Source organism: Triticum aestivum, chromosome 4B, assembly GCF_018294505.1.
Source record: "Triticum aestivum cultivar Chinese Spring chromosome 4B, IWGSC CS RefSeq v2.1, whole genome shotgun sequence".
NCBI classification, from domain to species: Eukaryota; Viridiplantae; Streptophyta; class Magnoliopsida; order Poales; family Poaceae; genus Triticum; species Triticum aestivum.
The window spans coordinates 591,834,012-591,852,154 of NC_057804.1; positions in this window are offsets into that span (position 1 = coordinate 591,834,012).

The following is an 18,143-nucleotide window of genomic DNA, read 5'->3' on the forward strand; positions in this document are numbered from 1 at the left end:
AGTCTTCAGACTCAATAAGGCCCTCTATGGCCTCAAGCAGGCCCCTCGGGCGTGGTATGATACTTTGAAGGAATTCTTCGTGAAGAATGGCTTCACACCCGGTTCACTCGACCCTACTCTCTTTACTAAATCTTATGATGGTGAACTGTTTGTGTGCCAAATATACATTGATGATATTATCTTTGGCTGTACTAACCAACATTATAGTGATGAATTTGCCTATATGATGAGTGAAGAATATCAAATGTCTATGATGGGAGAGTTGAAATTCTTCTTAGGTCTTCAAATTTGTCAACATCACAATGGCATATTCATATCTCAGGAGAAATACCTCAAGGATGTTCTGAGGAAATTCGGAATGCAAAATTGCAAAGGCGTCAAAATTCCTATGCCCACAAATGGCCATCTATGCACTGATGAAAATGGTATTGACTTCGATCACAAGGTATACCACTCCATGATTGGTTCTTTATTGCATTTATGTGCATCTAGGCCAGATATAATGCTTAGTGTTTGCATGTGTGCCCGATTTCAAGCTACACCGAAGGAATCACACCATAAGGCTGTGAAGCATATTCTTCGATATCTAGCTCACACACCAACACTAGGATTATGGTATCCCAAGGGCTCTACTTTTGATCTCATTGGATATTCTGACTCTGACTATGCTGGTGATCATGTGGACCGCAAGTCAACATCTGGTACTTGTCATTTCCTCGGACGATCTTTGGTCTGTTGCTCCTCGAAGAAACAAAACTGCGTATCACTATCTACTGCAGAAGCTGAGTACATTGCTGCTGGTTCTTGCTGTGCTCAACTGCTATGGATGAAGCAAACCATCAAGGACTATGGCATCAACGTGAAGAATGTGCCTCTCCTCTGTGACAATGAGAGTGCCATCAAGATTGCTCACAACCCAGTTCAACACTCGAAGACAAAGCACATTTAGATTCGTCATCATTTTCTTCGTGATCATGTGTTGAAGGGCGACATCTCCATCGAGCACGTGAAGACTGAAGAACAGCTAGCCGATATCTTCACAAAGCCCTTGGATGAGAAGAGATTTAGCAAGTTGCGGTGTGAGCTAAATATCCTAGAATCTTCGAATGTTCTTTGAAAAAGGACACTCATCCTAACACTTATGAAAAATTGATGACTTAGATGTGTAACACATGAAGAAAAGTTTTTCTTCAATCAATGAAGAATAACACTCTAAGTGTGAAGAAATTAATGAAGAATTTGATTCTCAGAACCCTATGTGTCACAGCCCTAGAATATTGTTTGTAAATAGTTGCATCTTCATCCAGGCATCATATTTAAATTTCTGAAACATGAATTGAGGATTGTTGAAGCCTCAAAACTTTAATTAAAAGCAGGGCAAAAGAACCCTGGAAATTGCATTCAGTGTTTCCAAAATGGCCTTAAATAATGTTGGTTATATTTGGCAAAGGTTTTTGCACCAAACCAAAAATAATGAGCATTTTGAGGAATATTTTGGGCACTGAATTTAAATCATTATTTTATTTGCATTTGGAATTATATTCATAACTTGTATAGAATATATTTCCAAATACCCTGAAACATTTTATGTGCTTTTGGAAAAGTCCATTAAGCAACATAAATATATTCAGAGGAATTTTGACACAGGTTTGGATTTGTTCTATTTGAAAACAGTGGCAAAAGAAATAAACAAATTAAACAAAACAGAAGAAAAGTAAAATAGAGCAGAACTTACCTCAGCCTACCTGCGCGGCCGCTACTGTTGCCGGCCCAGCTGTGCGGCCCAGCCCACCAGGCGTCCTCCTCCTGTCGTCTTCCCCGCGCCAGTAGGCAGCGCGCGTGGCCGACGGGCGCCGACGCTGCCTCGGCCACCTCCTGCTTCCCCTGGCCACCTCCTGCTTCCTCCCCGAGCCCTCTAGCAACGCCACGGAGACGCCCTCGACCGCTATCCTTTCTCCCTGCTCGCTCTAGCTCTCTCCCTCCCTTGATTTGGAGCACCACCGAGAGCCACCGGAGGGCGCCGCCGTCGCATCCATAGCCACCGGCCACCCCTCGCCCTTCCGCTGAGCTCAGGAGCTCCGCCTCGACCCCCTCTTCCTCCCCACCAAGCCAAGCCCCTCGGGAAGCTCTGCATCGCCTCCACGCCATCGTCTTCGTCCTCGACCGCCGCTGATGGTCGCCGTCGATTCGCCGCCGTTCGTGCTTCCCCGAGCTCGCTGACCCTCCCGGCATGATCCCCGTGAGCCCCTGCTTCGTTTCCCCCTAACCCCATGTCCGATTTCGAGCTCTAGCCGCCCCCTCTACCGGAGCCGAGATGCTCCGCCGCACGGGCTCGTCGCCGGCGAAATCCCGGTGACCATTTGGTCACAGGCGTGCACCCGTTGCGCTAGCCGCGACCCATAGAGCAACTCCAGCGCCTCAGCTCCCTCGTCTGTGAGCAGCAGCGCCGAACCCGACCGCACCCGAACTCCGGCCGCCGCTCACGAGCTCGCCGTCGTCGGTACCGGCTACCACAGGCACGGCCACCACCACCGTTCGATGGGCACCAGCAAGGGCTCTCCAACGAGCCCAAGCACGGCCTCGCCCGTGCCCTGTAGCGTGTTTCCGGTTCGCGCCGCCGTCTCGGGCCTCGCCGGCGTCATGTCGCCGGTGGGTTTGACCCACTCTAACCACGGCGGGACCCCCCCTGTGTCCATGACAGGTGGGCCCAGCCCTGTTAGCTAATTAGGATTAGCACTAATCGAATTAGTTAAACTAATTACCCCCTGCTGACACTGATAGTGGGCCCCGTGGCTATTAATTTGATTAGTTAGAGTTAATTAACTCTGTTAGTCACCTGTGACACTGACCAAAGGGTCCCACAAGTCAGATTTGACCTGGACAACGCCCGTTGACTTGCTGACGTCACCGTGAAGTCATGCTGATGCAGTAATAGGTTTTCTGGATTTAATTTAATTCAGGAAATTCTAGAATATATTCTAAACTTCAATAATTCATAGAAATTCAACCGTAGCTCAGAATAAAATAATTTATATATGAAAAATTATCAGAAAAATTCAAGGAATCCATCTGTACCATTTTCATGCATGTTAGAACAACTTATAGCTGATGTTTAGGACAATTCAATTAAATGGCATTTAAATAATCACATGTGGAGTTTGAATTTGAACCTAGGGTTCAAACCAACTCCATTTAACTTGCTGCTAGTTGCATTAGCTCAAAACACATTCATATTGCCATGTCATAGCATGCATCATATTGTGCATTGCATTGATCGTGTTTCTTTTGTGTTTGCCGGTGTTGTTCCCCCTCGGTAGACGCTGTACCGATGATGTGATCGTTGACACTGATGAAGACTCAATGTTATCTTCAGAAGTGCCAGGCAAGCAAAACCCCCTTGTTCATTCCGATAAAATCCCACTCTCTCGCTCCTGCTCTCTATTACTGCATTAGGACAACAACGATTCAACTGTTACTTGCTGCGGTAGCTGAACCCCTTTATCCTTTGCATGACCTGTCATTCCACAGTAAATAGATGAAACCCACTAGCATGAGTAGGAGTTGTTTGAGCCCTGTTGTGCCTACTCATTCATGTTTGTCTGTCATGCCTGCTATTGCTTAGAGTTGAGTCAGGTCTGATTCATCGGGGATGAATCAGAGGCGTGTGAACATGTCCTACTGTGTGTGAGCTAAGTGTGTGAACACGATTTGGTAAAGGTAGCGGTGAGAGGCCATGTAGGAGTACATGGTGGGTTGTATCATTGCAGCCGTCCTCAGGAATTGAGTTCTGTGTTTGTGATCCATGAACAGCTACTACCACACATTGGGATCCTTAATTGACTCTCTCGACTTATTAATCAACATGATCTCTGTCCAGGAGTTGCAACTAGTTTCTGGTGTTTGTAGGTAGTGTTAGTAGTCTACCAAGTGGCACCCGGTACAGGTGGGCTTGGGACAGACTAGGCACAGTGGCCCGGTGTACCAAGTAGCACCCGGATGGTGGGCTTGGGAACCCTGCTCACATCGTTTGGGGCCATGAGCGACACCCCGGCCGGATCTCCTTGCGGATGGAACCCGAATAGGCGATAAACCTGGACTAGAGACTTGTTCGGTTAGTCAGGTCGTGGCCGACTCCCTCGCCCGGCTTCCGCTTGAAGGTTGCCGAGGTACATGACGTGTACAGGGCGGTAAGTGGCGAGAGCGTGTGTGAAGAAGTACACCCCTACAGGGTTAACATCATCTATTCGAATAGCCGGATTCCTCGGATATGGAAACTTGGACCCCTTGCATAGTTCATAGACAAGTGAAAGTGGATACTCTAAAATACGCAAGATAAGCGTGAGTGCTATGGATGGCGTTCTCGTAGGGAGACGGGAGTGGATCCATAGTGGTGTATTGATATGGTGAATATGTGGACTCGTGTGCGCCACCTCAAAAGAGTTACTTGCAGTCGTAGTTTAGGATAGCCACCGAGTCAAAGCTGGCTTGCTGCAGTTAAACCCCACCATCCCCTTTGTTGATAATGATGCATATGTAGATAGTTCTGATGTAAGTCTTGCTGGGTACATTTGTACTCACGTTTGCCTATTTTATGTTTTTGCAGAGAGACTTCGGTCTCACTAGTAGTTCCGCATGGACTTCGACGTTTAGCTTGTTACCTCAGCTACGATCTTGTGCCCTCGGCAGGATCTGGTAGATAGTCAGGCTTCTTAGCCTTTTTCATTTATAGATGTCTGTACTCAGACATGATAGCTTCCGCTTGTGCTTTGATTTGTATGCTCTGAATGTTGAGTCATGAGACTCATGTTTGTAATATCTCGCTCCTCGGAGCCTATTGAATAAATACTTGAGTCGTAGAGTCATGTTGTGATGCCATGTTGTGTTTGCACATATCGAGCATATTGTGTGTATGTTATTGAAATGCTTGATATGTGTGGGATCTGACTATCTAGTTGTTTATCTTTAGTAGCCTCTCTTACCGGGAAATGTCTCCTAGTGTGTCCACCGAGCCATGGTAGCTTGCTACTGCTCCGGAACACTTAGGCTGGCCGGCATGTGTCCTTCTTCGTTCCTGTGTCTGTCCCTTCGGGGAAATGTCACGCGATGAATACCGGAGTCCTGTTAGCCCGCTACAGCCCGGTTCACCGGAGTCCTGCTAGCCCAGTGCTACAGCCTGGATTCACTCGCTGATGACCGACACGTTCGATGCTGGGTCATGGATGCCTGTCCCTGTAAGTTAGTGCCACTTTGGGTTCATGACTAGCCATGTCAGCCCGGGTCCTTTGTCATATGGATGCTAGCGACACTATCATATACGTGAGCCAAAAGGCGCAAACGGTCCCGGGCCAGGTAAGGTGGCACCCGTGGGAATACCGTGCGTGAGGCCGCAAAGTGATATGATGTGTTACATGCTAGATCGGTGTGACTTAGGATCGGGGTCCTGACAGCGTTGGTATCAGAGCTTGACTGCCTGTAGGATTACCAAGCCAAACTGGTCGAAGTTGTGTCTAGAAATGCTTTAGTTATGTAAGGGAATTGATTGTGGGATGGAACGTAAGGCTCTTTTTACTCCTTATACCTCGTGGCCTTCTGATCTGAGTCAACCTCTTCTCTTCTACGGGGATTAAGAACTAGGCTTCTCATCTATCTACCAGGATGACGAGTTACTATGTTAGAAACTTATAGGATTGATAGTTTCAAGCCTCAATTCAGTTTCTACCTCTGTATGCTAACTATTGATCTCAGAACCTTGATATTGTGCCTCTGAGTGGCTATGCCACCATTTTTGTAGCATGTCTCCAATCTTTCGAGCATTTACAGCCGTTATGCTGTCCAAGTCATCCCAGGTTTCTAAACAGTCTGATGCATTTGCAAATCCCTTCTTCCCGTTCCCGATGTCCTTTTGGTCAGATTAATCACACAAATTAGTGAGTTGAGGTACTTTATTGCCTCGACGTATATGTTGGAGTTATTATTATGACCCTAGGTACCTAGAGTATCACCTAGTAATTTAGCCATGATTTGTGTCCCAGTGTGATGATTCTGGCCATCATTCTCGTAAGCATCCCGTGATGCCACTTAGTTAGTAGGCATTCTACTCCTTGGGTTCTCGAACCAAGATTCACCCTACTTGCTTCATGTTGATAGTTTCTGCTCGTTCCTTTAGGTTATTAGCAACCTTTGCGATAGTCCTTGAAGTCCGTGGTATCTTCTTCTTCCAAATACCATGAACTACTTATGGCGGAAGTTCCTCGTTGAACTGAACGATCACAACCAGAGTGCTCTTGATGAGTTCTCCATTATATATTGTGGCTCTGCCAGTTCTACTTTTCTGCGTGGGTTATCCGGAAGAAATATGTTGAACTTCGTTCGACATGCTAAACCATGCATCCACAACTCAGAAAATCATACGTTCTTTGAGTTGTCCCCCTTAGTCGTCTTCTGACCCTCGTCTATCAATTGATAGTCAAGAGTATGTGTGCATTCGTTCATCGATGCCTATTACTCTTGTGGTCCATCCAGCCATTCTATTCCAGAATGACTAGGAGAGACAAACTCCAGTACCCTTTTCCATTTCCAGGATTGGGTCAAAGCAGTTGTGCTCCGCAGATCAAATTGCTAATCCAGCTTTTGTTCTGCTCTACCTTGGAGTATTACCATCTTTTATATCGGGATTATTGTAGGAATTGCACACCATCCTATGAACTCTTGGTACAGTGATACTTCTTGCCATCATTGTTCATTCCTCGGTTCCTGTGTTATTGTAACCGGAATGCCGACAAGTGAATCGTGGTGTGTGAAATCAATACTGCTAGCAACCCCGTTGCTTGGTAGTTAAAGGACAATAATTTCATTCTTAGCATGTTGGTTATTGAATCATCATTCTAAGATTGATCGTGCTACCTAGTCCATTCTCCTGGTTCACTCCTCGATCGATGAGTTAGGATTATTTCAAATCCTCGCTCCATTGATCATATCGTCTTGCCCTGAAAAGCAAGATTGTCCTCGAGCTTAGTAACATATCGGTGGTTCGTGATTTTTCGATTATCTTCTTGAAAGTATTACCAGGTTGTCACCTGACCGCTATGTTGAGTTCGTGATCAAGATGGTCTCCTGTAAACCACCCCTTCTCCAAGAATCTGTGTGGGATACCCCTGAGCTAGTTGGTCAAGCTAAACAACAACTTGGAGAGTTGGAAGATAAAAGCTTGTCCGATTTAGTTCATTTTAAGGGATATCTTGTGTGTGTGTGTGTGTGTTGAAGATAGATGATATCCTTATTGGTTGATCCTCGTGATCAATTGTTGGATCTATTATCTTACCTAAACCTTTGATTTGAGTATGGGCTATCGTCAAATCAAATCAGAACCAACGATATTCGTAATGTTGTCTTACTCGTGGTTGTTCCTCGAGCATACACCATTATATCTTTCGGGTCTGACCAATGCTATCACCTTGTTCACATAATTGTGGAATTCCACTAATATGGGAACCTGGATGAATTGTTGTTGAGCCCATTGACAACATCCTTATCTCCTCCATGATTTTGTTGAACATTAAGCTAGTGTTGGAAACTTGTGTAAGCTTTATCTTCATGGCTCGTTCGTGAAGCATATGTTTGGACAAAAGAAGTGAGTCCCTCTAATTCATGTGCACTTGATGCAAGTTGCCGCCATGAATTTGAGAAGGCTTGTTTTACCTCCTTTGGAATCATCCCAAGTCAGTCATGCACGTGCAAAGAATTCTGTGGTCTGTTAGACTGATCATCTTCATTCCATATGTATATCCTAGCACATTGAGCCACTGATTGACTTGTTCAAGGAAAAGAAGTCTATGCTTGGGATCTAATCCATGGACTTGCGTAAAGACTTCGATATCCTCGATGATGGTTCCCCACCTGAACTCGGTAGTGTTAATTATAAGACTTCTACGTGGCCATGCTTCTCTCGGACAACGTGTTCATATGTTTGTAGCAGAACCAGCTCATGTTTTGGAGCTTGCTATCGTAATTCATTTCCCGAGAATCTCGCAACGTCATCTCGTCGATTTGTGTTGCAAACTTTCATTTTTCTTTCTAGACTTGATGAGTCTGGAATATCCTGACACCAACCAGATCTGAATCTCAGGCAGATGTGATGGTTGGAACATTTCCCAAGAACTATAATACTGGTCCCTCGATAACCGGTAAAGTGGATGTCATGGCCAACACACCCAGCCGGAAGACCTATTATTGTAGTATCTTGATTGGAGAAGTTGGCCACCTCCCCATAAGGATTTCGTAGGATTTACCTCCGTAACTGTTCCTTATGGATTCTATTGCTCCCGACGTCCGACCTTTACTTGATGTTCTAGATACCAGACCATTTCAAGGAATGGGATACGCTAGTACATCAAGGAGAACATTAGAAGCGGAGTGCTAAATGTCTCTCGGTCGATCATCCAGATTTTGCTTCCTTGGCCTCGCTAAGGTGAAATATGAGAAAGTGTTATCTTCCTTTGCATCTGCATCATCCATCATTAGCCATCATGGTAGTATGTTGTGTTGTCAGCACCCTGGACACAGATGTTGATAAAACCTTGATGATTGTGGAAATGCTCAAGTTCTTGAGAGAACACACAAGCGCTAGGTGCTATCATCAGCACTAACTGGGTTTGCTCTCAGTTTCCTCGGCAATGCTATGACCTTTTCAAACAGTGAATTCACTCTCTATTGTTGGGTTCTTCCCCAGTTATCAGAATCATTCCCAGCAATTGCATTTTGTTCCCAGCTTGCACCGCCAATGTGCCATTCTACCATGGGTCTCTTCCATTCCCGGTGGTAAGCAAATTCATCCATTACGTTGTCTTCAACAAGGTAATCCACATCATCCAAGTCCGAGTATGCCATTCTACCGACCCCTCCAAACGATCGCTCGAGAATTGCCTTAGGCTGGTATAAAGAGTTTCAATGATCTTTGAATCAAAGGTAATTCTTTTTGCCACTTAAGGGGATATTTCTACGAGTCACCATCCCTAAGGTGCCCCATTATGGTATCACGGCAATTCAACTCCTCGCTACGTTGACAACCGATCACCACATTCTTAAGTCTGGAATTGTTGTCTACCTAGCGAGCCCTCGTCATCTGTCTCACTCCATTTCCTCAGATGTATGCTTCGTGTCTCAGCTCAAGAGATGTGACAATGTCTCATCCCATGAGTTGATCCTGAGTTGTTTGCTCTTCGAGAAGATTGATTCTTCCGGAGTTGTCCTTTTTCCTCTTGCTGTCATGCTAGTTGGAGTTCTCAGAGCAAGACTTCGAGACAATGATGGTGAACGAATCAACGTTCAGTTGAAGTGCACCCTGGATCATGAAGATTGTGCTAGTTTGCGTTCCCCCTTCATCTTACCCTACGCTTGAATCTCGAGACGAGATTCTTGTTTGGTGGGGGTGAGTTGTCACAGCCCTAGAATATTGTTTGTAAATAGTTGCATCTTCATCCAGGCATCATATTTAAATTTCTGAAACATGAATTGAGGATTGTTGAAGCCTCAAAACTTTAATTAAAAGCAGGGCAAAAGAACCCTGGAAATTGCATTCAGTGTTTCCAAAATGGCCTTAAATAATGTTGGTTATATTTGGCAAAGGTTTTTGCACCAAACCAAAAATAATGAGCATTTTGAGGAATATTTTGGGCACTGAATTTAAATCATTATTTTATTTGCATTTGGAATTATATTCATAACTTGTATAGAATATATTTCCAAATACCCTGAAACATTTTATGTGCTTTTGGAAAAGTCCATTAAGCAACATAAATATATTCAGAGGAATTTTGACACTGGTTTGGATTTGTTCTATTTGAAAACAGTGGCAAAAGAAATAAACAAATTAAACAAAACAGAAGAAAAGTAAAATAGAGCAGAACTTACCTCAGCCTACCTGCGCGGCCGCTACTGTTGCCGGCCCAGCTGTGCGGCCCAGCCCACCAGGCGTCCTCCTCCTGTCGTCTTCCCCACGCCAGTAGGCAGCGCGCGTGGCCGACGGGCGCTGACGCTGCCTCGGCCACCTCCTGCTTCCCCTGGCCACCTCCTGCTTCCTCCGCGAGCCCTCTAGCAACGCCAAGGAGACGCCCTCGACCGCTATCCTTTCTCCCTGCTCGCTCTAGCTCTCTCCCTCCCTCGATTTGGAGCACCACCGAGAGCTACCAGAGGGTGCCGCCGTCGCATCCATAGCCACCGGCCACCCCTCGCCCTTCCGCTGAGCTCAGGAGCTCCGCCTCGACCCCCTCTTCCTCCCCACCAAGCCAAGCCCCTCGGGAAGCTCTGCATCGCCTCCACGCCATCGTCTTCGTCCTCGACCGCCACCGATGGTCGCCGTCGATTCGCCGCCGTTCGTGCTTCCCCGAGCTCGCTGACCCTCTCGGCACGATCCCCGTGTGCCCCTGCTTCGTTTCCCCCTAACCCCATGTCCGATTTCGAGCTCTAGCCGCCCCCTCTACCGGAGCCGAGACGCTCCGCCGCACGGGCTCGTCGCCGGCGAAATCCCGGTGACCATTTGGTCACGGGCGTGCACCCGTTGCGCTAGCCGCGACCCATAGAGCCCCTCCAGCGCCTCAGCTCCCTCGTCTGTGAGCAGCAGCGCCGAACCCGACCGCACCCGAACTCCGGCCGCCGCTCACGAGCTCGCCGTCGTCGGTACCGGCCACCACAGGCACAGCCACCACCACCGTTCGATGCGCACCAGCAAGGGCTCTCCAACGAGCCCAAGCACGGCCTCGCCCGTGCCCTGTAGCGCGTTTCCGGTTCGCGCCGCCGTCTCGGGCCTCGCCGGCGTCATGTCGCCGGTGGGTTTGACCCACTCTGACCACGGCGGGACCCCCCCCTGTGTCCATGACAGGTGGGCCCAGCCCTGTTAGCTAATTAGGATTAGCACTAATCGAATTAGTTAAACTAATTACCCCCTGCTGACACTGACAGTGGGCCCCGTGGGTATTAATTTGATTAGTTAGAGTTAATTAACTCTGTTAGTCACCTGTGACACCGACCAAAGGGTCCCACAGGTCAGATTTGACCTGGACAACGCCCGTTGACTTGCTGACGTCACCGTGAAGTCATGCTGATGCAGTAATAGGTTTTCTGGATTTAATTTAATTCAGGAAATTCCAGAATATATTCTAAACTTCAATAATTCATAGAAATTCAACCGTAGCTCAGAATGAAATAATTTATATATGAAAAATTATCAGAAAAATTCAAGGAATCCATCTGTACCATTTTCATGCATGTTAGAACAACTTATAGCTGCTGTTTAGGACAATTCAATTAAATGGCATTTAAATAATCACATGTGGAGTTTGAATTTGAACCTAGGGTTCAAACCAACTCCATTTAACTTGCTGCTAGTTGCATTAGCTCAAAACACATTCATATTGCCATGTCATAGCATGCATCATATTGTGCATTGCATTGATCGTGTTTCTTCTGTGTTTGCCGGTGTTGTTCCCCCTCGGTAGACGCTGTACCGATGATGTGATCGTTGACACTGATGAAGACTCAATGTTATCTTCAGAAGTGCCAGGCAAGCAAAACCCCCTTGTTCATTCCGATAAAATCCCACTCTCTCGCTCCTTCTCTCTATTACTGCATTAGGACAACAACGATTCAACTGTTACTTGCTACGGTAGCTGAACCCCTTTATCCTTTGCATGACCTGTCATTCCACAGTAAATAGATGAAACCCACTAGCATGAGTAGGAGTTGTTTGAGCCCTGTTGTGCCTACTCATTCATGTTTGTCTGTCATGCCTGCTATTGCTTAGAGTTGAGTCAGGTCTGATTCATCGGGGATGAATCAGAGGCGTGTGAACATGTCCTACTGTGTGTGAGCTAAGTGTGTGAACACGATTTGGTAAAGGTAGCGGTGAGAGGCCATGTAGGAGTACATGGTGGGTTGTATCATTGCAGCCGTCCTCAGGAATTGAGTTCTGTGTTTGTGATCCATGAACAGCTACTACCACACATTGGGATCCTTAATTGACTCTCTCGACTTATTAATCAACATGATCTCTGTCCAGGAGTTGCAACTAGTTTCTGGTGTTTGTAGGTAGTGTTAGTAGTCTACCAAGTGGCACCCGGTACAGGTGTTTGTAGGTCAGGTCGTGGCCGACTCCCTCGCCCGGCTTCCGCTTGAAGGTTGCCGAGGTACATGACGTGTACAGGGCGGTAAGTGGCGAGAGCGTGTGTGAAGAAGTACACCCCTGCAGGGTTAACATCATCTATTCGAATAGCCGGATTCCTCGGATATGGAAACTTGGACCCCTTGCATAGTTCATAGACAAGTGAAAGTGGATACTCTAAAATACGCAAGATAAGCGTGAGTGCTATGGATGGCGTTCTCGTAGGGAGACGGGAGTGGATCCATAGTGGTGTATTGATATGGTGAATATGTGGACTCGTGTGCGCCACCTCAAAAGAGTTACTTGCAGTCGTAGTTTAGGATAGCCACCGAGTCAAAGCTGGCTTGCTGCAGTTAAACCCCACCATCCCCTTTGTTGATAATGATGCATATGTAGATAGTTCTGATGTAAGTCTTGCTGGGTACATTTGTACTCACGTTTGCCTATTTTATGTTTTTGCAGAGAGACTTCGGTCTCACTAGTAGTTCCGCGTGGACTTCGACGTTTAGCTTGTTACCTCAGCTACGATCTTGTGCCCTCGGCAGGATCTGGTAGATAGTCAGGCTTCTTAGCCTTTTTCATTTATAGATGTCTGTACTCAGACATGATAGCTTCCGCTTGTGCTTTGATTTGTATGCTCTGAATGTTGAGTCATGAGACTCATGTTTGTAATATCTCGCTCCTCGGAGCCTATTGAATAAATACTTGAGTCGTAGAGTCATGTTGTGATGCCATGTTGTGTTTGCACATATCGAGCATATTGTGTGTATGTTATTGAAATGCTTGATATGTGTGGGATCTGACTATCTAGTTGTTTATCTTTATTAGCCTCTCTTACCGGGAAATGTCTCCTAGTGTTTCCACCGAGCCATGGCAGCTTGCTACTGCTCCGGAACACTTAGGCTGGCCGGCATGTGTCCTTCTTCGTTCCTGTGTCTGTCCCTTCGGGGAAATGTCACGCGATGAATACCGGAGTCCTGTTAGCCCACTACAGCCTGGTTCACCGGAGTCCTGCTAGCCCAGTGCTACAGCCTGGATTCACTCGCTGATGACCGACACGTTCGATGCTGGGTCATGGATGCCTGTCCCTGTAAGTTAGTGCCACTTTGGGTTCACGACTAGCCATGTCAGCCCGGGTCCTTTGTCATATGGATGCTAGCGACACTATCATATACGTGAGCCAAAAGGCGCAAACGGTCCCGGGCCAGGTAAGGTGGCACCCGTGGGAATACCGTGCGTGAGGCCGCAAAGTGATATGATGTGTTACATGCCAGATCGGTGTGACTTAGGATCGGGGTCCTGACACTATGACAATTGTACGCGGTGTCTGAAATCATCATTCTTATACGGTGGGTCATGCCCCACCAAATTTGAAAATCTTCATTTTTGAAATTCCTCAGTTTTGAAATTCTTCAGTTTTTCAAATTCTTCAACTTTGCAAAATCTTCACTGTTTCCGTCGTTTTTCTTCATTGGCTATATATATATGAGTTTATGTCCTATACAGCATTCACTTATGGCTATTTCTTCAAGTTGCATTTTCTGCTAAGTGAATGTGATTGGACCCTTTCCCCTCTATGTTATACTCAACCCAGTCTACTCACAAATTCTTCATGTGCGTTCTATTTGAAACTCATTCAAAATCTTCATTGTGTCCTTGTCAGCTGAAGAAATTGCGAACGGAACTTAAAAACTTATCTTATCCAGATTTTCGGTTTTACCGCTCAAACCGTCCCGTATCCCACGATAGACTTATCTATTCACCCACGATCTGACACGATCTCCACTTCTCAGTACGTGGGTGACACATGTCATGTGGATGAGAAGGGTCAGGGGCATGTTCGTCCTCAATCTTCTGGCAAACAGTTTTTCACTACGACTATAAATACCCCCTCACCCCTTCCTCACTTCCTTTACTCCGCTCGACCGCTCTCTCTCTCGCTCGAGCTTCTCAAACCCTAGTGCCGCCGCTACTCCATCGTCGCCGGTGAGGAAGCGCTTCACTACCTCGACCTCGTCGCCATCGTACTCGCGCCGGCCGCGGAAATCTTCACTCCGCCGCCGCCGTAGCCGACTTCCTCCGCCGAGTTAGGGCGTGGAAGATCTGAACTGACGAGCTTCAAATCTACACTTCTCAGTTCGTCGTGTTCTTCATCAAGGGTAATTAAAAGTTACTTTTACTACCCTCTTCGATTCAAATTTTCTCAACAAAATCTTCAAAGGTGTTTTATTCTTCAAATCCTCACATACAAAACACCTCACTAGTCATCTGTTCTTGATTCGTTTCCCTAAGTATCATTTTTCTTCAAGATTCCTCAATTGTGTGGATCCTCGATCTATACAACTCTGAAACCTAAGACAAAGAACGCTTAGTGAAATTCTTCAAGGCTCATCTGGTCAAATTCCTCAAACTTGTTATTTTTGAAAAACCTTCTGAGAACGCTTATGACCTCTCCAAATTCCTCGCAACTATACTCTGTTCACAGGTACTCATGTCCGCTGCTGAATCACTAGGTTCTCATCAACTTAACTCATTTGCAGCGTTCCTCGAAGAAAAGTTGCATACTTCTTCAGAAAATTCGATTGTTCAAATTCCTCATCTGAAGAATATGGTAGACGGTAAGAAACCGCAGAAAGGAGGAAAGAAGCCTGAGGTCATGACTGCTTTTGAAATACCTGAGGACATCTATGCTGACTATTGCACACCTGATGAGGCTAAGTTTAGAAAAGAAAACAAAACTCAGCGCAAGGTGCACATATAGAGGATTGAAAGGAGATGGGCAAGAGAATGGAGGGAGTACGGATATGTAACTCCGAAGTATATGAAGAAATTCGCACTAAATCCTCCATGCCCAAGAGCTCCATTGGCACCTGGCCAAGAAGCTGACCGCACCAGCATCAAGCGTGGTGAGGTTTTTCCTGAAGAATGGGCCAAACGCCAAGCCAAGTTGGCGAGACAGGCCAAAGAAGTAGTGAGGAAGTTCAATGAAGACTCTGCTGCTGCTGCCACAAAGGCCTCTGTCAGGCCTAGAAAATCAATGGCAAAGAAGCCCCCTCAGAGGCCAAGTGCTTCACCAACTATGCCCTCACGGCCAAGTTCCTCAGCAATGCCCTCAAGGCCAGAATCTTCAAAGCCCTCACGGCCAGATTCTTCAAAGCCCTCACGGACAGTTCCTCATGCTGCTCCTGCTCCTCCAAAGTCCTCTGCTCCTCCTCCAAAGTCCTCAGCTGCTCCGGCAAAGTCCTCAACACCTGTACATCTGGCCACGTGCCAAAGGACTACAGGCATCTCTATTGCCTTTGGTGTCTCAGCAAGTTCCTCAGCTGGACCAAAATCTTCATCAGGCCCCACTCTGCTCAAGACAAAGACAACGGTTGGTCGAGGTCCTCGGCCAAGTCCAAAGAAGAAACAATTTTCCTTCCAAGTGCCATCTGACAATGAAGCCGATGATGATGAACTTGCAGATATCATCAAATACAGACAAGAAAGAGCCGCTAGAGCCAAATGCACAAATGTGCCACTGCTTTTGGATCCAAGGGCGATCCTCGATTACATTGGTCTCTGGCACAAGGACCCAAACACTCCTATGCCTGATTTTCATTTGACTCCTCGCGAAAGTCACATGCTGACCCATTTCAGCACTGAAGGGAAATGGAAATTTGAGAAGGCTAGGCAGATCAAGAAGGCTCTGTTCAGGAAAGAGAAGTTCCTGAAGAGAAACGTTGTCAAAATGACACCTGAAGAACTCCTCAAGATCCAGTCTGAAATCAAAGCCCTCAGCGATGATTTAAATGCTTACTATGCTGATTGGCAAGGAGCCAAAGTCAGGTTCGTTAAAATGACTGAGAAGTTCACCAATGTTGCAGCCCCATCACAACAAGAAATTCCTCAAGCTGGAGCCTCTGCTCAGCAAACTTAAGAACATGCCAGCACCGCAGATGACATTCGGGATACTGATGAAAATGCTAGTTCCAGGGCTGATGACTCCATTCCAGCCACTGAAGAAATTGCCAGGGCATCCACTAGTGGTACACGTGAAGAAAATGAAGAACTCAGCGCAACTGCATCAGTTGCGCTTGAAGAAAATCAACCAGATTCCTCAGCTCCTCCTGCGCCTACACCAACTCCTATCCTTTCATCTGCATCATATGTGAGGAAGACCAAGGCTGCAGAGCGAGCTGCAGTGAAGAAAAGGAAAGCATCAGCTGCTTTAGAATCTTCAGTTCCAAAGAAGATGAAGCCCATGACCAGCTCATTAGAAAATCCAATTGACGCTGTTTCGGTTTCCACCATGCCATCAAAGGACATTGTTCCTTTTGGGGAAGAATATGTGATCCCCAGCGGATCTGATGAAGAAAATCATTCTGCTGCTTCGTCAGAGTAGATTGATGAAGAAATTGAAGTGGATGCGATCCCATCAACGCCTGTTGCTTCCTCGCCAATGCCTCAGTTCACAGCTGAAGAGGCTGGCGTTGAAGAAATTGAAGATGAAGATGTGGACATTGGCTGCACAACGCCCGTGATGAATGATGACTTTTGGGAAAGTCAGCACCCCAATTCTCCACTCTTCACCCCAATACAACAAATACCTCAGTCCCCTGCACCAACCATTCAAATGGGCTCTGAAGAAACTCATCCCACCTCATCTGTCCATGAAGAAATTCCAGCCGCTAGTGCTGAAGAAACTGCTGTTGCTGATCCTCTGAACATGCAGACTGCAACTGAAGAGGAACCAGAAATTCCTCAGCCTAAAGAACCTGAGATTGCGATTCCTAAGGTTGTGATGCTACTCACTAACACTCCAGTCCCCAAGCCAAAGGATCCAATCTCAAAGAAGCAAAAGTTCAAGGCTAAAGATTTCTTCAGCGAGCATGTGTTCTTCACATATTACAACCCCTATGATTCTGCTCGCATAAGGAAGAGGCGTTTCTGGACTGCTAGTCAAGCCAATTTCTACTCCTCAGTACTGTTCAACAAAGACAAAGTCTTCGATCATGAACACATTCCTCACGTGGACATGGAATCTCTGCCATGCTTCGAACCAGTCCTCAGTGTTCTTCACGATGCTGGATTGCTGAATTTCTGCACTGACATCTGTGATTGGAATGAAAAACTTATTCTTCAATTCTATGCGACGCTGCACATCACAGGAAATTCTGAAGAAGTGAATTCATGGGTGCTGGACTGGATGTCTGAAAATACTCACTACAAGGCACCAACTACTGAATTGCTTCGTGTCTTACCACTCAGTCCTCCCCTTGACGGTGCTCGTTGCGTCTACAGTGAACCTGAGCTTTCAAATCATTACATGCAAGTGCTGATGAAGCCTTTGAAGCCAGGGCAGGCCCCTCGAACCAAATTCCTCGTCAAGGAATTACTGTATGTGCCTCAGAATGTCTATCACATTCTGATGAAGATAATGAGTCCTATCAAAGGCCACGACTCAAATGATGAAGAGGTCGTTGGCATCATGAATAATATGCTTTTCAATATCATTCATGGCGTTCCCGTCAACTTCCATGATTTCTTCATGAGGACTCTGGCGAATATTGCTATGTCACCATTTGAGCTGAAGCCTTATGCACCATGGATGATGAGGTTCATCAGGACAAGGTCTTCACTCAGTTACAAGGTTGATACTCTGAACCACGACAACTACTTCCCTCCAATTGAAGTCCTCAAACGGACATTTTCCTCAGCTGATGATAAAGGCAAGGCAACTGCTGTGATAGATGAAGGCATTCGTCCATTGGATGGTCAATTTCGCAAGGCTGCATCCTACTCCACCAATGATGACTCTGCCAAACATGACTCTACCGCTAAGCAAAATCCTCAAGCCACAGCACCCAGGGTGATGACTGATCGTGAGTTACTCCTCAGTCTTCATCAAAAAGTTGATCGCAATCATATGGGTCAAGCGTCAGTTTGGTTCAATTCTTCACAACATGACCTCAACACACAATGCAGTGAAGAAAAACCACTACTACCT